Consider the following 20,912-nt stretch of genomic DNA (forward strand, 5'->3'; position numbering starts at 1 on the left):
AAACACAAGAGGAAGCTCAAGGGTAGCAAAACAAAGGGACAGAAATGACTGTCCATAGAAAATACTCTGGTGCCAAATGCCTAAGGTGGGGTGTGGGGACTAGCACCGAGTGCCAGAACCCAGATGGGCTGAGCCAGAGCCCTCATTGTGCCATGATCAGCAGCTGCCACACTGCTCTAAAGCCCCACAGGGCCCACCCCGAGGTGAAAAATCTTGGGCGAGACACTTGCAGTGGGGTCTCAGGATGGGTGACAGATCTCCCCTCTTCCCAGAGATGAAACAGGAGAAGGTTGCATTGTTTAGGCTTTTTTAAAGATTGTGTTTGCATGTGATTTGCCCCATTTACCATCACAACAATAAACACGCCTTTCCAAGAATGATGGTCCTGTTGAGGACAGTCAGCCAAACATGGCAGGTGATGAAGCAAGACCTCACGTAGCCCTGCACAGACAGATGGGCAGGGCCGGCATATGGTTTCTCTGTCAACAAGGGGATGCTCCACAACAAAAGGATGGCAAAATGCTGCTGCCTCAGAGCCTGGCAAGGGAGACTCACCTGCCTGCGCCCCAGCCAGCTCTTAGGACACGCTGCCAAGTGCCACAGCCAGTGCTCCTCAAGCAGCAGCGCCCGTGATGACGGGCACAGCACAGACTGGCCACTGGCTCCCGCTTCTCACCTCTGCCCATTCACAGTCGCACCCACGCTAAAAGCCCGAGCACAGAGGCAAAGGCCCCTCCCCAGGCCTTTCACACAACAAGCATCAGCAGCAATTCCAGCTGTAAAGTTTGCTTTCCTTGACGCACAGTTTACTTTCTCCATTCCCCCACATCCCACCCCTGCCACTTACCCCTCACTCCAAAAAGGCTCTCTCAAACAGGCTTAAGCTTTAAACAAATAAGGGCTTGGCAGGCAGCAGCCTGCTCCCGTTTCCCTCCCCACCAGCCCTGCTCTCCCCCCGCCGCCTCCACCTCTGAGCCGTGGCGCAAGCAGAGCTGGCGAGCGCCGCGCAGGCATAGAAAACAAACACGTGGAGCAGAGCCAGCTGTGAAGTCGGATTTGGCATACACTGTTTGCAAAATGAATAAAAGCACATGGGAGAAGAGGGAATGTGAGAAGGGGGATAGAGTGGGGAGCCGGGGGTGCCCTGGGCTCAAGGGGAGAGCGTGACTCCCTTACAAAGCCGCGGCACATGCCCGCTGGAGGGTCTGCACGGCTGGGCGCCCATCTCGTGCCCTGCGCCAAAGTGGAGGGGGGGACAGTCCTACAGCCACCTTTTCTGAGCTATCTGGCATCGAACTTCCCCACCCCTTTCCTTGCGAACTGGACTGTTTTTGCATCCACTTGCCCTCCCTCCCAGGCAAAAATTAGCGTGTTCTGATGCAGCACGTGAAAAATAAATGCACTTTTACACCCCGGGGCATGCAATTCTCCCCCTTTCTTAGGGTTTCTTATTTCCTGTGAACACTATGCTTCAGGGCCCCACAGCACAGGAAACCCTGACCCAACTGCCCCATCACCTCAGCTGAGATTACATATGTTGAAGGCCCACATTTACACTAATCCCCCTCCCAACTGTCCCTTTCTGGAAGGGTTTCAGACAAAATATCCCTCCTCTTAAACCCAAGCTCCCAGGAGATGTCAGCTCGGGTATTATTTATTATTCTTCCCTCATCAGTCTGGTCTAGCCATGGGAATTGGCACTTGAAGGCTTTAGGAATGGATCACCTACAGCCTTACATCAACACTGGATCCATGCAGGTTTTCCTCCCTCTCCCACCTCTTCCAGTCATCTCCAAGCAAAATGAAATAGAAGCCTATGCACTCTGCCTGGTTTGGGGCAGAATCCAGCAATTTGACGTGGTTTGTTTGTGGTTTCCACCCAAAACCATAAACCAGCCCAGGTCTGCTTGGAAGGTCCTCAGCTGTGTTTGGAGGCTGTAAGAAAAGCAGCAGTGTCCTACCTGGTCTTGGACCCTGTCCAAAACAGGCCAGCAGCTGGATGGATTAACAGCCCAGCCTGACCACCCAGACACCTGCAGACATGTTTTCACAAGTCTCATTACCACCCCTGAAACACAGTAAGAACTTCACCCATCCAGGCCAACCATGAACACTTGTCCCTCAGCATCACTCCAAACCACCAAACTGACAACAAGAGACAATATTTGGATAGTTTTCTTCCTGAGAACTACATTATGGACCCCTGACCACAGCCAAGGAAGGTAACTTACCTTGGAGAAATTCTGCAATTGCTTTTTTGTTCTTGGGTGGAATTTACTGAGACACTAAATAAAGCCATGGATCCCTGCAAAAAAGCATTGCTCAAAACCAACCATCCCACTGATCTCTTTCCCTTTCAGAGGCAAATTAGCAAGACAGAGAGGGATAGAAACTCATAGTCTTGGAGGTTATGATGCCACATTTCTGGAATTGCCTCCTCTATCGGACAAAACATACCCTTACCCTGTGTCTCAGCTTTCCAGGCTGCAAAAACTGGAATAGCAAACTCCAGCTGGTACAAGCAGTAACGAGATGAATGTGAGTCAGATAATTTCAGATTCTCAGATGAAAGGTGCTAGACAGGTATGCAGTGTTATTATCCATACTGCTTCCTGGTAGCCCCAGGATTTTTGGATTAGTAAAATACAGATGTCAGCATCTTGGGGATACTGCCTCGGTAACTGAACAGAGCAGGGAGGGGCATGCTGATTGCAACAAGGGGAAAATATGAGTTTGCACCACACACAAAATATTGTGGTTAAGGGAGACTGCGAGATACCATTGACAACAGAGAACAGGATAATTCACTGGGGTTTGTCAGACTAAACTTTCTGTAATCAGAGACTGCAGGGAAAGTGTTTGTCAAGCAAATATTCAAACATCCAGCTGCCAAGAACTTAGTAAACAGAGAAGGAGAAGTAGCAGAGCCAGTGTGGCACCATTTGCAAATACCCCATGATCAGCAGTCACAGGCCAGCTGAGCCCATCAGCAGGCACTAGTGCAGCCAAAAGGATGAACTACTTCAGGAAGACCCACCACCAGGATGGACAAACAATGAGCAATTCACACCTTCAAAATGTTTTCATCCAGGATAAGATTTGCAGACCTGGGCAGCTGTGGGTACAGCAGTCTGTGTGGGTTCAGTGGACACCTTCCTGCACCACACACATGCAATCACCTGGGCAAGTGAAATAAAGCCAAAGTCCAGGTGGAAAAGAGTCCTCCAAGATAATGAGCAACACCCAACAGCTATTGGTACTATGCATTTTAGTCCCACTTTACCTAGAACCCTGCAGCGGTATTTACTGTGCTTATGAGGAGGCAGAGACCAGGGCCAAAGACCTGAGGGCAGGCCAGCTGATCCCAGCCCTGAAGCCAAGGGTGCTCAGTGGCACTGGGCAAGTGAGGGGAAACGCTGCTCTCTGCTTCCCACCCAGGTCCCTATTCATCGGTCAGTGCTTCCCTCCCCTGGTTCACAAGACTGCTGGAAAGGGTACCTGGATGACTTAAAGGATCCAAGAAAATGGATTAAAAATATGCAAGTTTAGACATGCTGTGCAGTAAGACATGCACATAGAATTTCCAACAAGGTCTGCTGACCTCCATGGGAAAGCAATCAAGATTGCACATGTCAAAAATAAAGCTGAAACCCATCACAGGCAATCCTACACATGCATCTTTTGTCCACACGCCCCTGTTCTTCCACGCCTCATCCCAACAGAGGATACCAGAGTGGCATTATACTCATTTCCTATAGATCAGACCTCTCTTGGCTGTCTAAAAGAAGTGTGAGAGATACAGGGCATGTTTCAAGGCCAGCACTGGATGCATCCCTTCTCTGTTAGTCACCGGCCATGGATGCACCCACAGTAATGTTGGTATAACCATCCCTTGATGTGTTTGCAGCCAGCTGCATTCTGCACAAGTGATCCAAAACTCTCATGCCGCAGCCAAAGGTGATGGGAAGAGGAAGCTTGTGGTTCTGCAGCCCAAAATTACTGACACCTTTGTACCTAGACTGTGTTTATGTTCAGGAGATTCATGGGGGGATTAGGAAAGCTGTCATCCTCCTAGCTAGAGAAAAAAGACTGTGAGAGATCAAAGGGCCAGAGAGGTTGCTGGTCCTAATGAAGAAGAGGCTTGCAGTTTTAGTTGTGCTGAATAGTGACTCTGTCTGAGTTGACAAAAAGGGACTTGATGCATTTTATGCATACAGCATTGGTCTACTCCAACTCTGAGGAAAGAGGGCGGCCTTCCACAGGAGAACCCCATCCAGATTTAAAAGGCCAAACCTCCATACCAAGAAACAGTCCAGTACCATAGACAAAAACCTTTGAGGTTTTTTCATCAGGAGATAAATGAGCTCCTCTAGAGTCCTGACATAAGTGCTCCAAGTATTTATAACCTGGAAGAAATAGTAATGAAGAGGCAGAGTTGCTTTAACTTTTCCTTCCTCTGCTCCCCTCCTGTATCCTCACCCTCCATTTCCTACTGTGCAACAGCCCTTGGGAAGTTAAATCAGCAGCCTACACACAATGCAATATTTAAGGCCCAAGGAGCTACAAATATGGCAGTAAATACATGCCTATAGAGGTTTTACACCCCCCATATCCTCCAAACTTACAATTTTCTCACATGGGAGGCTGGCTCAAAACAGAGAGAAGGAACCAGTGCTATGACCAGCCAGTGGTCCCCAGCACAACCACAAACTACCTAGGGCTGGGGCTTGCTGCTGCTGTGGTCCCAGCAGTGCAGGGCTCCTTTGGTCACAAGACAAGGTGTTTCCCAAGCATCACAAGGCAAAAGTGCTCCCTGCCCTGGAATGTGAAGAGCTGAAGCAGAGTTCAGCAGCATCCCAAATCTGACCAGGTGCTTCTGGCAGGGCAGGAGATAGCATAGCAGTCCTAACACCTCTAAGGAACATGCTGATCTTGTTTTTCCAATAGCAATTGCAGTAGTGTTGGACCCTCACTCAAACAACTGCAGATTGCTAATCCACTCATTAGGGTTTCCAACAGGAGAACAAGCACCTCCAACTGTTGACAGCATTTAGTCACAACAGCAGACTTTGGCTTGAGACCATTCACATCACCTGGGCCACATAACACAACACCATCCCACTTCTGGTCCAGGCCTTTGCTGTTTCCCTGGATGGCAGAAGCGGGTCAACGAAGGGTTAAACGTGGTACAGCCTCAAAAATCACTCCTTGCTTTCTGAAGCAAGAACATCTTTGGCAGGGTCCCCATCTGGGAAATGACATCCCGTCCCCGCTCGCTTCCCCTCGTCTCCCCCTGAACTCAGAACAAAGCACTGCACTGCCCAACATGCTCCTCCACTGTTTTCATCTTGGTCCAAATGCTTCTTGTGTTTCAACTTCTGCCAAAAAGAAATGCATAAAAAAATATAAAAAAGGCATGTGTGGGGCAGGGGGAGAGGAAGCAGAGAGAGTAGAGGGAAGTCATTAAAACCAAATCTTGATTAGCTACCAGCGGTGGAAAAAGGAAACAGGGGAGAGGAGATTTTTTCTGCTGTGATATGCATCTTGAAGCTGAAACCAGTGGGCCCAGAGGAGACAAGACTTCTCCCCACAATCCTCCACCCAGGACCAAAACTAACATGCTTTGCTTTTCCAGTCCACCATGTGCCATGCCATCATCAGAGGAGGAGGCACGTGCTTCCTCAAAACAATTTCTGCCAATCACCACACACATTTTTCACTACTCTCATGGAGTTCCTGCACCCAGCACTGAGCTCCACTGGCACAGGACTGGAGGACACAGCACAGCTAGCTTGCCCTTTCCACCTTTGACATCAAACACAAAGGTTTGGCCATTGCAAAGCCATAGGGAATCCTAGAGGAAATGAGCCTGGAAAGATGGCTTGTGCATGCTTTGTGGATAGGCTGGATGGGCCAAATGAAGAGTCCCAGACTGGCTCTGTCTCCTGAAGAGACAGACAAAAAAATAATTTTAAAAAATCGCATTGGCTAAAGAAGCATTTAAAAGCAAAACGAAAAACCCAGTCTGGTTTGTAGTCTGTAATAGCTGAACCCAGGGACACACAGAGCATGTTTTTTGTTCCCTCAGTACAAAAGCCCTTGGTTTCCCCTCCTCCTCCTTCCAGCATTTTCCCATCAGGGGTGTCAGAGACAGTTCAAGGCCTCCCCATATTTCAGACAAAACTGGGTCTTGCTGCCCTGAGAACAAGTGGCTGGGGTCCATAAGAACTGAGAAGATTTGGGCAGCTGAAGAGCTCCGCAGGTTAAACCTGCTGCCCCTTGAAGATGAGCAAATGGTCACCCTCCAGCATCCTCATGACCTGCCACAGGCCAGTGCTTCCCTTGGGGTTTGGCTTCCCAAGGTGTGACTTTGGCTCGAAGGCTGAACAGCTAGGCCACTTGGATTCCCCAGGGCTTGCTTGTGCTACAGCTGGTGCTCTGCAGCATGTCAAAGAGAGGGAGAGATTAACTCCTTTTTTAAGTATCTCATTACTGTTATATTTTTAAACACAGCTGGTTGAAAATTTTTCAGCAAAGCCATAAATAAATAAATACTTCGAGGAAATTTCCTGTGATCTGAAAACTTTACTGACTGGTCTAGCCTTTATCAGATTATGTTCTCCCTCTCCAGTATGCATAAGCTCCACTTGCTTCTGCTTTCTCTCCCATAAGGACCAAACACATTGAACCATCAGTAAAATATCAAGATTTCACTGCCTGTACTATTTGATATTTTAACAACCACCGTCCTGACCAGCACAGCAATCACATATTCATTGCTGTCCCACCTGGTGACTTTTAATTTTCCTTGTAATCAGAGGTGTCACCTCCCAAGACCCAAAGATCCTGATACTGAAAACGTATCTCCTAACCCTGTCTGCAAAATACTTCTCCTGCTCTTCAGGACAGAAATGACAGAACACGGTCAGCTGGGACTCTGATGTCTCTGATAGGCTTTCCTCCTTCACAGATCATCCTGCTCTGATGCCTCCATCATAGCTGATAGCTTGGTTGAGAAAGCAATCAGTTTCTGCAGCTGTGGACAACAGTCAAAATCACCATCTGTCATGACATCCTACATAAAATAAATAAGAAAGACAACACCACCCACTACCTCCTATTAGCAGACTGTTAAGGAAAGAAAACAATCACCCACTTCTGAAGAAGCCCAAGACGGGAGGAGCATTTCTCTTCCAGTCAGTCCCTGCCCGCCCGTGGCAGACAAAGCCTGTTTAGACCTTGTTACATAAATAGCAAATAAAGTTCAGCTGAGAAAAGGTGCCCCAAGCATGAGGCTCTGCACATGGAGCAATGGAAATGCTTGCCCCAGAAAGGCTGCCTTTCCACAGTACTTCTCATTTTACCAGGATGGTTCCCATTTAAACCCTCTTCAACCTTGAAAGAGATGGCTTGGAGCTCCCAGCCTCCTTACCCAAATGCTAACCCACTCCTTGTAGCCCAAAAAAGGAAATAAATTCGTGAACAAATCATTTCCAGTACTTTTTTTCCAGGCTATTGTTATGTGACTCCATTTGGAATTAAGGGAGAAAAAAAAAAAACAAATACATGACTGTGGTCAGAGTCTGGCCTAGAATATGGGAAGGAAAAAAAAAAGAAACCTCAAACCCCAAACCCAATCCTTGTTTTATATATTTAGTAATTTTTGGAGAGAACTGTAAGCAGTAAAGAGACCAGGAATAAACAGTGACACCAGCTCCTAGGCTTTGGGGGTGAGAACAGGAGATTCTAATCTGTTCTCCATCTATCAACGTATTCTGCTCAGCCTAAGACATTTTTAAAACCTAAGTCTAAAATGCTAATAATCTAACTGAAGAAGTCTACCTCTTCTTCTAAGGACTAGGAAGCTTTTGTGTTGTGAATTGCCTTATCATTTTAGAAAGCCTTTTTAATGCAGAAAGCACCTTTGCTTGAGAGGTATTAGCAAATGTTCAACAGAAAAGATCAGATTGTCTTCTCCAAAGACTCACCCAGCAGTGTTCTGGGAGGACACAGCAAACCCCTGACATTTGCTTGTCTACCAGGGGAAAAAAAGAAAATCTAGAACTCTTTGGATCTTCCAAAAATCCTATATTACTGTCCAGTAAAGGAACATAAGGAGTATTAGATTCCTTTATTTTACAGAGACTCCTTTAAGAACCCAGTATTAGGTGCTCTACAAAAGCCATCCTCTGTCTCAAGGACATTTATCTCTAATTGCTTTCTTTGAGAAGGGAAATCTGTGACTGTCCCATAGCACTAAATACCCCCCAAAAAACCTTTCACTGTTCAGTGCAAAGTCATCTGTAGATCAGCTCAGGCAGTACCTACCCTCTACATTACATTAAATACTGTCACTTGCTACAGACCACAAATGCAGCATTAGAAGTGGAAAGGAATAAGGTCTTTCCCCTCCCTCTAGCAACTGTGAAAACTCACCTATCTAAGGGAAATACAATCTCAGAATTACCATTAGGGAAATTATTGACCACTTCCTAACTTGGAAAATACTATGAACTCTTTTAGGAAGAAAAGCACTCAGTTTTGTGAAAATGCTGCTCCATGATTTTAGATCCAGTTGTGCAGCTGGCACACTCTCCCATAGGATGGGTAAAACTAGCTGTTCTCATATAGTCACATCCACAACATGCTGCAGGATTTAATAGTTCCTCATGAAAGAGATACATAAACATAAAATGTTACAGTGGGACAGAAAGCAGCTTCAAGAATTCTCTCTGCAAGCCCAACAGGGAAACAATTATAATTTCCCCTTGCATTTCTTGCCAGCTGAAGTTTTTCTGTTTCTCTGCTTTACTTTGCCGATAACAAACATCTGTTGGGAGCATCTTGCCCTGTGTAAGAGGGGAACACATCCACTGCAGCCTTTGGGGCTTGGTACTCCAGCAAAGCCTCTGGAGATCCTCCTATGTAACAGCCACAGATAAACCTCTGCTTGTTCTTACCTATCAACTATAAAATTCTTCCATGGAAAATTAGTCTCTTTTTTGCAGCCCACAAGCAGTTACGGAGACCTTCAGAAAAAACACAATGAGCCTCCAGCAGAGATGATCTCTTGAGGACCCCATATATGTCTAAGGATCTTTAATTTAGGGTCTTCCTTCCCAACTCTTACCTACCACCCGCTTTTACTCACATATTTCTTCAGCAGAAAGCTCTAGAAGGCCAAATCGGCAGGCTCCAAGATAAAGCTGACCATCTGTGGCTCATTAACAGCTCACTGAGCCTTTTTGGCCTGGTTCCTACATGCCCCTTGCAGATGCTGGCACCTCAGCACACGCCATGTCCGCTGCTTCTCTGCCTGCCTGTAAGGAGACAGATCAGCATCAAACCCTCCCAGCCTGCAGAACGCTGCGAGATCGGAAATGCTGGTGGGGACTTGAAAATGTTGCCTCAAGCCCCAGTGCACCAGCTGAGGGAAAAGAAGGGAAGGAGAGACACAGATCTCATTTCGAGGCCGGTGTTTCTCCAGAATAACCTGTGGGGAGGCAGCAGCCCTGCCTGTGTCTGCAGGCAGCCACCGTGCCCGGGCAAGGGCTCCCCAGACCCGCTCTGACACGCCAGTGCTCGGCACTTGCCTCGGGTTGGTGAGGGCTGGGAACACCTCTGCAGCAGTGGGCTGGTGCCTGGGGAGGCACCCCCAGTTGTTCCTTATCAGCCTTCCCCAAAACAAGTAAGGGCAGGGGTACCCAGGATATGGCCCAACAAGCCCTTCTCAGCCCCGGCAACTGCTGCTGGCAGCACAGGGACCTCAGGCAGAGGAGGGGAAGTTAAAGACAGAAAACAGGGAGAAAAGAGGGTGCGAGGACCTGGCAGAGGCACCCACATCCTTTGGGAGGCAGCACACATGCAGGGAACAGGGGCATGCTAGAGGCCTCAGCTTCAATCCTGTTCTCATTGTGAGGTCTGAGGCAAAACTGAAAGGGGGCTGTGTGCTGGGAGAGAGGAAGAGATTATTCTTAGTAAGCATGAGGATGGATGAGTGGCACAAACCCATTTTTTAACACCTTTTCCATCCCATGCCCTGTCTAATTCAGCTGGACAGAAGCGAAGGCAGCAGCTATGTTGGGGCCTCTTCACAGTCTTTCACGCACAGGGAGTCACCTGGGATCGACAGAGAAGAAAAAGCCGTAACTGTGCAGCTGTCTGAAGTCTCCCACCACTCTTCCACTCCCAAGGCACTGACTGAGCCAGCAAGAAACTGCAAGGGCACAAATACCTCATCTGAGATCTCTTCTCAATTCGAATTCAATTACTTTGCTTGCAGAGAGCACATCAAACCACTTGCAAAATGGAGGAGTCCTACTGCAGATAGGCTCCTCTTCCTGCAGAGTAGAGCAAAGTCATCTCTTCACTTAAGACACAAAGAGCCCTTGGTAACACAGTGCCATTAAAACCAATATATTTCAAAGCATTCCTCTGAGCAAAAAGCCTCTGACTGCAGTTTAGGCTGTTACTCAGACAGCAGTAGGGCATGGCCCTGAGCAGCCCCCCAAGACAGTTTGCCTACAGCTTTTTGCAAATAGATACCAGAAGAGGATGCATCTGAGCTGTCACTTGCTGTCCCGAACAGTGTTCCAAGGCAGACCAGAAAGGATGGGGGAAGGAACCTGCCCAGGTTTCACTGAAGCAATCCTATCCTCCTTGACAGATAGTTCCCAGTTAATGCATCAAGCCAGGTTTTGCTCGTATCCTGCCATTGGTGTCCACACAGCTGCTCCCTGCTGGGCTGCCTGTGCCTGCAGGGGTCAGATTAGCATTCAGGTACCCCTGCATGTCCCCAGACACATGCTCAACGTGCTCAGGAAGAGCAACTCTCTTTAACCCTGCTGTCCCTCCCTGCTGTTCCTGCACCTCCTTACAGTGTAAGGTACCTCTGCTGACCATGGAGATCTGAACGTCTCCTCTTGCACCTGGGCACAACACAAGCCATGGACTTGGCCTTAGCAGCATCTGTTAGAGTTTATTCTTGGCTTGTGCACTGAAAGGCAATGCCTCCAGAGCAGGAGAAGCACAGTCCCAGACCCCCTGTAGAAAGAAGGCACAAAATATTTATGTAATGATACTGTTCTACTTGAGATTGCACGCTGCAAGCAAAACACTGTTATTACACTGGCACTCTCCTCTTCCAGCTATCTTTCAAAGCATGATGCCACAACTGAAAACTGGCTGACAGGAGAGAATTAAAGACGTAACTGGCTCCTTTTCTTTCCCTGCAGCCACAAGCTCTTGCTCTCCCCCTGCAGCTCCCCAGCTCTGCAAGACCCGCTGCCTACCCCAATGTAAGGCATGCACAGCAGCAGGATGCTACCAACACCAGCTGCAGTGCCAAGTGCCCCTCTGGGAAGCCACTCACTGGAGCTCATGTAGCCACTGATGTGAGCTAAGGGCTGAGGAAGATCAGACTCTGCTATGGACAACTCCCAGCTTCAAGGCAGACAACTTTCAACCAAGATCTAGTGATGCTCGACTTCGACCTCTTCTGAGGAGCAGGGCAAGGTGGAGGATGGAGCATGGGACTGAGTACCAGGCAACATGGGACCTGTACTTAGCTCCAGTCCTGACCTGCCAAGTCACTCCAAGGCACACATGTCCTTCTCATGCTCTATTTTTATCTCCTCTTCCGCATTTGCTTCACTGTTTTGAATGGGGATGTAGGAACAGTCTCCCACTACAAGTTAACATGGTGTCTATCATAGATGTCTCCCAGCCTTGGTTAAAACTTGTAGACACAACTGTAACACAAATAATAATTTAGGTTTTGGAATATGGTGATGGAGGAAGATGGCACAGCAGGCCTTTCTCAGGCCTTCATCCAGAGAGTCAAGAAACCTGTACTTATCTTCAGTGCTGAAGCTATGCAAAAACTGGGTTATAGTCACATTTTTGTGGCTGAGGAAATTTGCACTCATTTGCTTGGTCACTAGTTTGGGAAATTTTTTTAAAGGTGGTTCTTTCAAGTGGCTCAGAGGTTAGGGATGTCCAAAGCTATCCCCAGGGAGATTATAGGGTCAGGCCTCAATGATAAACACAGCCTGCGACTTGCTCTTGATGTTGTTCTCTTTGTGCTCCTATTCCCTTCTCCCCAAATCTGCAGCCCAGGGAATTGGGAGGAAAACAGGACAACTGTATATTTAGCAACTATGTTCCAGCTTAAATTGCTACATGATATAAGTAGCAGACTCTTCCTTCCACAAAAGACCACAGGGTTCATGATGCCATCAGCAGGATCCCACAGCCCGTATTTCTTATTTTCCACAGCACATTTCATACCAGGCAAGGACAGCCAACTCTAGTGGGAGCAGGAGTATTGCAGGACTGGTACCTGTCCTAAGACACAGGGCTGGCTTGTCTTGCTGCAGCCATGTAAACCAGATCACTCCTCCCTAAGGCTTCCTGAAACTGGCTCCATACCTCCCTACCAAGAGGTGAGTAGGGTCAGCAAACACACCCAGGCTCCAGCAGCTCCAGCTCTGTACCTTGGTACTGACCTCCTTTTCTCAGCATCCATCATCAAACTAATGGGCTGCATGGTCATCCAGCATAGTTGATCATGACCCCAAGACTTCTTCCTCTCTGCTGCCTGGGCAGCCACCTCTGACAGGATCTGGAGCTGGGGTGACATTAGCTGAACTACTCTTGCAACATTTACAGTACCTCAGGCACCCAGAGCAGCAAGGTCCTCAAAGGCAACCAGTCCTTGCGTGGCCCTGGACTCTTTCTCTACAGCATTACAGAGGTGTTCAGGCACAAGCTGCATGGAACCAGGAGCTCAGCTCTTCATCTGCTGGAAAGCAAACATCTTTTCCCTTCAGGCCAGTCCCAGACACCTCAAGGGCAAAGTCAGAGTGACGAAGTGATGATGGACACATCTAAAGCAGCTGGCATGCCTCTCTGAGGTGCTCTCTGAGCACCAGCTTCTCACAGGCTTGTCTCACTCTACAAAGCCTCCAGAAATGCCTGTAAGCTATAAGCCTGATATCCTGCTTGGCCAGCTGAGGGGTAAGGAAGTCCCCACAGGTACTCAAGAGCTAGTAGATATCAAGCCCTCCTCCTGCAAGGTCTGGCTGGCCATGCCATAAGGTCCCAGAAGAAGTTAGTCATGGGGTGCTCCTCATGGGATTCAAACCCCATTACAACTGGGTAATTGGGCCATCTTGCTCTCCTTCTGCCCAGATGACTCTGGCTTAGAAGCTGCACTTCAACTGCTCACAAGCCAAGATCTGCCTGATAGCCACTTATGAAATAGGGTCCACTTCCATGCAGGAGTAGATGGTCAGGACTAATCTACTACAGTGGGCAGCTGTTACAGTGGTGACAGTGGGACCATCCTGCACACCCACCAAGTGTGAGCCTGTACTGAAAAGTGAGGAGGGGAGCTGTCTGGTCTCTCAATGCCCAAGTCTCATTGGCTCTTCACCACATCATCAAAGTCAGCCCAGGTGTTTTTGAAATATCCCACCCAGCATGTTTCTGAGAATATCTCTTGACACTGGGACTCACACCTAACCCTTCAATCTGACAGTGCTTGGTTGGGTTTGTTACACAAGCAGCTTTCTTCTGGAGAAATAAAACATAAAAATCATATGCCCATCACCATTCAGGGGCCCCAAAGAAATCTCTCACTGACAGCACCAGGCTCTAAAGAAGCTGGACCAGCCAGTCCTTTTTACCACCCATGGCCAACAAATAGCAGGAATCTTCCTGCTCCAGAGGGGGCTGCCATCCAGAGGAGCACTGGAGTAATGAGAATGCTCTCCACATCAGCTACAGCTCAGGGAGCAACTTGGGGCAGAAGGCACTAGATTAAATTTCTTCAGCATCCAGGCCACTATTCGCTTCCAAATAATTGTCTATTTGTGTGCGTGCATGCACAAGAATCCGCGCTCCACGGTCTGTCTTTGTGCCAGCATGTTCCCAGCGCTGCGACTCTCTAGGGACAAGGCCCATACTTGTATTCAATCTCAGCTTTGGCTCCCAAACACTAAGGTTTCAGATTATGATTTAAAAAACATTTTCTCTGGCAACTGGGCTGTTAATGGATGTGATGTTTTTGCTCTCGCCTCCTTCCCACCTTTAAAAGCTTGGCACTAAAGGGCTTCTTTGAAGATAAGGCCAAATTTTCAATTTAAGGGGAGGAACTTCATAAAGTAGATTTGAAGGGATGGAGAAGGGGGAGGTGGGGGGAAACAACCAACCCTGGAGCCACTTTGCCTGTTGAGATGTACACTGTACAGCACAGAGGATTACAATGGCCTCTCTGTACCACCACTGGCTGGAGCCAGAAGTTCGCTGCAGCTGCACTGCTGCTACCTACGCGAGGCTCCCCAAGGGTCACGCTCAGAGGGGGCCTTTGCTATAGCTGCACATCCAGCCTGCCCTCCAAACCAAAAGCATCCTGCAGCCCCTACAGAGCCCACATCCACCCAGCGAGCAGGGGCACACGTCCCCAGAGGCAACCACAGGAGCCTCCCACTGGGCTGTCAGTGCTGCAGGAGGCTCTTTGCTGAAACCAACTGTGGTCCTTATCCAAGAGGTTTTTTGAGGGCCAGCAAATCTATGGTCTCTCCTGATCTCCAGCAGAGCTATCCTCAACACCACAAGGAGGCAGGGAAGTCCCACTTAGCTTTGCAGGTGGAGCACTGAGGCAAAGAGCAGCTTGCCCCAGCCTGGGGGGAAATCTGTGGTGTAGACAATCAAATGCAGCTGCCCTCACATCCCAGGCTTGCACCCTGAAACACTGGCATCACTAAGCAAGGTAGCTGCTCTCCCTAAAAGTACCAGGATAAATTATAGTGACATTATCAGAAGAAGCTGAATTTTAGAAATAAATGCTGTATTCCAGGCCAATGTATCCATATTTGCAGTATATTTCTCAAAGGCTACTTCAATATGTTTGTATTACCACAGGCTTTCTAAACCACACTAAACTCAACACATTAATTCACAGGGCTCTGTCTAACCTGTCCTTTTGTCAACTAAAAGAAAAATAAAAAGTAACCTCATTCTGGTATTTGAAAGCTGACGACACAGTTCTGACAGGGATCTTTACACCCTTTTCCCCTGCACTTGTGATTTAAAGAGCAGCAGAAGGGCCTGATGCACAGTCTTCAGATATAAAAGCTTGTTCAGACTCGCTGACATTACAACCAGTGAACACATCCTCGCATTTGGCAGGGCCCTGGGTCTATGGCTGTGCATAAAAGTACAACCTGCTGGCTAATCTCTTTGCCAGAGTGGACCTGAGAGAGCCAAAACAGCACTGCCACTGCAGGGCTCGGGGTGAAAGATTCACTGCCTATGCCAGGCACAGAAGTTAATGAAAAATGACCTCTTTCCAAAACACCATCTGGCTTTCACACACAAATACAGAGACACCACAGCCCAAAACCTCTGCGAACCTGACAACGGTAGGTTTCCATAGGGGTAACACTCTGTGGTGTGGTTTGGACTTTGCCCAGCAATCCTCCAACACTCTGCACAGGCACAAGGCGCAGTTGCCATCCTCACATCTAATGGCTGCTCATGGAAGATGACTGGACACAGCTCAAGAGCAGCTGAGCAGAAAGCAAGGATAAAGTTTGGCTCTCACCTCTGTGCTGGCACACTGCCCACAAGGAGGGCAAAGAAGCTCAAGCACGTCCCACACGCTCCCTGACGCACATCTCTCTCCATCAATGCCACTAGAGCCAAAATAAATTGGCACTGCCTCTTACTCAAAAGCTCCTACAACACACAATGGCAGCCCTCAGAGGCCCTCACAGGCACCCAGTCCAGGTGCTCTGCTACCAACTCCATCAGGCAGAGCTGAGCCTCCCATCCCATTTGTCCTTTTGCAGGGAAGAGAGGCCATTTTAATAAAAGGAGCATGTAACATCCTCAGGGCAGGGATCTGTTGCTCCCTGTTTAAGCAGAAAGCTCTGCACCGCCTGCAGCAGCTCTGGGACTGTGTAAGCACCAAGTGGTTTCTTTTCCCTGCAATAAATATCTTTCTGAGCTTTTCAGCCAACTTGCTTCTACTGCTCCATATTCCTTTTGTCTTAGCTTCCCATGGACACTCAAACAGCTGTGTTGCTGGAGCACATGCTCCTGTGGAGAGATTTTAGAAGACTTATGCACAAATATGCATACAAAGCAAATTTTGAAAGCTTCCCATTCTGCAAGCATTCCCTCCAGAAAACCGGCCTCAAGCACTACGTTCAGCCAATGAAGCAGCAGACATGATGCTGTATGATTTGGAGCCAAGAGGAACTAAACCCAGTATCAAGAAACAGACAAAGATGCTTGCAATACCTTTGTTGAACAATTACCCAAAGTACATTTAGAAACCTGAAAGATGATATTCACCCCCATTCTACCTAAGGACCTGCAATTCATTTAGTCATTATTCACCTTAAACTGTTCTTGTGGCCTAGGAACTGGAATACATAACAGCCTCTTAAACTGAGACTGACCACAGGAGCACCAAAATACACAGCAGCAGGTTTTTTCCCTCGGGATGTTTTCAGTCTAACCAGAAACAGGAAGTCTCCAAAGATTTAGCAAGAGAACTTTTTCCTTGTGGGATATCCCAGCCTAACTGCAGAATTCACACTGCAAATTTTTAGCCTGGGAGGTAACGGTTTAAACCAAGAAATTTGCAAGCCTTGGTCTGTAACACACCAGCAGTAATATATCAAAGTCACCTTTGCCCATTAAAGAAGTCCAAGGGAATTGTGCCTCATGTCTCTGAGGCACTCAGCATTGGATATTAAAATGAACAACCCACCACTATTTACTACCAAAGGAACTTTTGTTAACCTGGAGTTACCTTGGCCTACTGCTGTTGTAACATCATGCAGGCTGAGTGACTAAACTGAGCCCAGCTGAGCCCAAGTCTCTGAAAATCCACCTGCAGGCCAACCTGGGCTAAAACAAAAAGCATGGTTCCCAATACACTCTTCCCTGTCACTGCTCCCCTGCTTCATGAGGCACACAAGGTGGAGTGCTGGGAGACAGTCTGCCTTTGCCTGGGAAGAGAGCGATTTTGGAGGCACAGAGGTGCCTCTCCAGCCCTGTGGCAGTCCTTAGGAGGGTGAGCACAACAGAGAGGGTCCCCCCCAGTGCACCTGAGTTCTGCTCTGAGAGACAGGAGGGTGGGTACAGGTCAGCTACTAAGAGTCAACACAGACAGCAATATCTGCCCCTCCTCCCAGTGCTCAACCCACCAGCACAGGGTGCAGTTCCATTTTCTGCATGGGAACAGTAAGGCACAGGGCTGTGGAGAAAACGTGAGGTCACACAAGGCATGTGCATGGGCTGCAGACCCAGCTCAAACATCTCCACATCCGAATACATCCTTCCAACTGAAGTGCCTTTCCTGTCCTGTCATCCATGTTCCCTCCCACAGCCCAGGTAGAAGCAGCAATAATTGTTCAGGAAGAGGCCAGGAAACACTGGCAGGTAGATCTGGTGGTGTTTCAGTCAAGTGTTTCACTAACAATGACAAGAAACTACAAAAATTCAGGTCTGCCGTAAATGAGTAACTTTTCCTAACTCTGGAAAGGAAGTTTCTCCTCTGCAGCACTGTGGAGCGTGGGGACAGCAGGCTGCCTGCTTCATAGCCCCTCCCGAGATGCTTCTTGCTCTGCAGGAGGCTCCAGCTGGCTCCCAAAGAGGCAATTCTGCTGGCCCCAGTCAGACAGCAGGAGCTATATCAGCATCCTGAAGGCATTGCAGGGCTGCCAGTTTGGTAGTGAAGATTTGGAGGGACCTGTCTGCTGCTAGTTTTGAGGATATAGAAGAATTTCATGGAGTGAAGTGGACTGAGCAATGATTCACCTGTCCTTCAAGGGAGCAAAACTCCAAGCCAGGAGTCTCACACCCTGCAGGCTGGAAAGACCTCTGCAAACACCAGGCACTGGGTTTCACTTTGCAATCTCAAAGAACCTCTCGCTCTGTGCTTCTGTATCATGCCAGTACAAAGTACAGAAAAGCTGCCTTCTCCAGATTGCAGGGATACACAGAACTCACACACCTTACACACTAGTTTGGAGCACACACATGCACAATTATGCAGCTCTAATACTTCTTCATTGTGCCAAGCAGAGAAGAAATGTGTGGTAGTTACTTGTACTGTGCTACCTCTCAAATAAAGGTCCTGTGGGGGTGTGTGTGTATGAGTGGGAGAAAAATGAACTTGCCTTTCCCATCTGCACAGGACCTCTGTGCACCATTCTGATGAACCTGCCTCACATTCCCCAGCAGGAAGCAGGGAGGACTGCACTGTGTCTGACTTCAACCCTCACAGCAAACACCTACTGGGACCTCTTCTGCTTGGGATACGCAGGATGAGTCCCTGTAACGGTATCTGAAGGGGAGGATTAAGAAAAGGACATGGGAAAAAACTCCATTTATTTCTTGTGAGAATATCATGCACCCTGCAGGGAGCTCACAGCTCTTCCTAGTTGTCCTATTTACTTCAGGAGATCCCCACGTGACTCCTAGTAGCATGGGAAGTTATTTCACCTTCATTTCTTTAGGTCACTTAAATAAACAGAACAAATCTTCACTGCAAACCCATGATGTGTTTCTGCTGAAATCCTTCCCTGAGCCATGAACGTCAATATTCAACCCATTAAATTGAAGTGTCTGCCATATAAGTACATAGGCATAAATATGGAGGAACCCTCCTCTTAATTGTAGGCACACTGAGTCAGTTAGTTTCAAAAGAAAACTGAGATAAAATTCTACTTACAAAACGCCCACATTCTTCTAATATTTTCCATGGTAGTTTTTTAGCCCATGGGAAAAGAAACTTTAATGACAGATTGCAAATGAACATATCAAAAAGACACTACGGTAGCAATGTAGAAATTAAGAGAATTGGGCACCAAGAAAAACATTTAAGACATGCTGGGAATTACATGCGGGTGCTGAGTGTGTGTATGGATTCCTGTTATCCCACTCACATAATGCTGCAGAGAGGTCAAGAGAGTTTCTATAAAACAAACAAGGACAAAAAAGCCCAACTTTAATAGACGTGAACTGCCTTTCACACAATGCCAGTGAAATAACACGTGGGATACCAGAATTAGTTGGGGAAATGCCCAAAGATAGATTTGTATTAAGTACCTTTTGCCAGCCAGGGGTATTGGTTAAAGTCTATTATTATTTTTCAAAGTAAGTATTAGTATGTTCAGAGCACTTCAAAAAGTCTGGTTCGGACATGGCTACAGATTCAGCACCCTGCTTTCTCCCCAGCACATGTTCTATTTACCGTCACCATCCAGACGACCTGCCAAAGTTGCAGTCCAAGCAGGGAAGCACGCGTGCACAAATTCTACAACATCCCACTGCCAGGCAGAAAATTACTTCCCCTGACCCAAATCGCTCCTAATCCTTGCACCACGGTTACAAACTCTACGGTCACAGAACAGGACAAAAGTTCTACTAACAAACTACCCATCCCTGCTTTTCTTTGCAGCAGCAGCAGCCCCTTCACAGAGCACAAACCAAAATGCTTTCGCATCTGCCAGAGACAGCTCTTGCCTGTAAACTCCCAGCAGCTTTTGACAAGAGTTCGAGCAATGGAGGATGGATCTGCGGCTTATTTTGCACAGCTTCTCCCTCTCTCCACTGCTCACCGTCCCTCCTCGCCCAGCCGGCAGTGAGGACGGGGCAAGGTCGTGGACCAGGCTGCGGGAGAAGTTCCAGGCGAGCCCTGGAGCACCGCGGAGCGTGTGCGTTCCATGGGCCCACCATTAGTTCTGGCCGACCCGCCGAGGAGGAAGAGCTGGAAGGAAACATCCGAGCCCCCCACATCTCACCTGCCTGCGCGAAAACAAGTCCCGTCCCGGTGGGGACCAGCGGGTCTCCACTATTCCCCTGTCATGTCTCCTACATCCCTAGGCAGACCCCCTTCCTCACATCCCCACACCAACTTCCCGAACTCTGCCGCTGCCTGAAGATGGATGGGGCGAAAGCCCTGCGCCCCATCGCCCGCCACCACCGTGCGTCCTCCCAGCCCCTCGCCAGGGCCACCAGGCCCGGGCCCCCTTCTCTTTCACTCACCGCAGTCTCCAGTGGAGCAGGCGGGGGGAAACACAAAGATGCCCCAAACGAAGGGAAGCAACAAAGAGGCTTAACTCCAGGAGCTGGGAACTTCCAGGCCGGATCTGCGGGGAATTCACTACACACACACACACACACACACACACACACACAGAGAGAAAAAAAAAAAAAAGGAGAGAAAAAGAGGGGGGGAAAGCCTATTTTGGAGGAAGGGGAAAGTGGGGGGGCCCTTGGTTTGGGGGTAGTGGTTGTGCTTTTTCTGCGGGTTAGCGCTGGGGATGGGGGGCCGCGCTGAGCTCAGACGCGGCGGGAGGAGGAGGAGGAGGAGGAGAAGGAGAAGGAGAAGGAGGAGGGAAGAGGCGCCGGGATGCGGGAAGCCAGACCCTCCATACGGGAGACGGCTTTTGGATGACTGAACTCCCAAACAATTCCCTGCTCCAGCTACTCCTGCCCCAAGAGCCTCCCTCCTTCCCCTCCCCCTGAGGAGGAGGGAAGAAGAGGAGGAGCCAGAGGAGGGAGAAAACTCAAAACCCCTTCCCCAAAGCCGGATAGCGGTGGAGCGCCGTACCCCTCCTCGCACCATCCCCGTCCCCCCGGTACGGCGAACCGGGAGCCGCGGACCCCCAGGGCCGCTCCCCGCCGCCCCACGCTCCCCGCCCGGCGGAAGCGGGAAAGTTGGGACGAAAAGTTTGTTGTGGGCGGGGGAGGCGGCCCCGCCGGCCCGGGGTGCGGGGTGAGGGGTGCGGGTCCGGGGCGCCCGGGCGCGGGGCTCCGGGGCTGGCACCGCACACCGGAGTGGCACCAGCGGCTCCCGGAGCTCCCCGGGCGCCCCTCCTGGGCGGCCA

The 20,912-nt window shown here is 49.0% G+C and overlaps 1 protein-coding gene across 4 annotated transcripts in view; it reads right to left on the reverse strand.

Annotated features, from left to right (window-relative positions):
* The window catches only part of BOC (BOC cell adhesion associated, oncogene regulated), a 54,987-nt gene extending 34,468 nt beyond the window's left edge, over window positions 1-20,519 (reverse strand). Inside the window, exons 1-4 of one of the 4 annotated variants that reach the window (XM_048293970.1) lie at window positions 20,068-20,519; window positions 10,235-10,340; window positions 10,023-10,119; window positions 9,152-9,320 (exon numbers count right to left, since the gene is read on the reverse strand). The gene's annotated coding sequence lies outside the window, so the exon portion shown is untranslated. The other 3 variants (XM_048293969.1, XM_048293971.1, XM_048293968.1) reach the window with 3 other exon arrangements.
* Between the last annotated feature and the right edge of the window lie 393 nt (window positions 20,520-20,912).

Source organism: Corvus hawaiiensis, chromosome 2, assembly GCF_020740725.1.
Source record: "Corvus hawaiiensis isolate bCorHaw1 chromosome 2, bCorHaw1.pri.cur, whole genome shotgun sequence".
Classification (NCBI taxonomy): domain Eukaryota; kingdom Metazoa; phylum Chordata; class Aves; order Passeriformes; family Corvidae; genus Corvus; species Corvus hawaiiensis.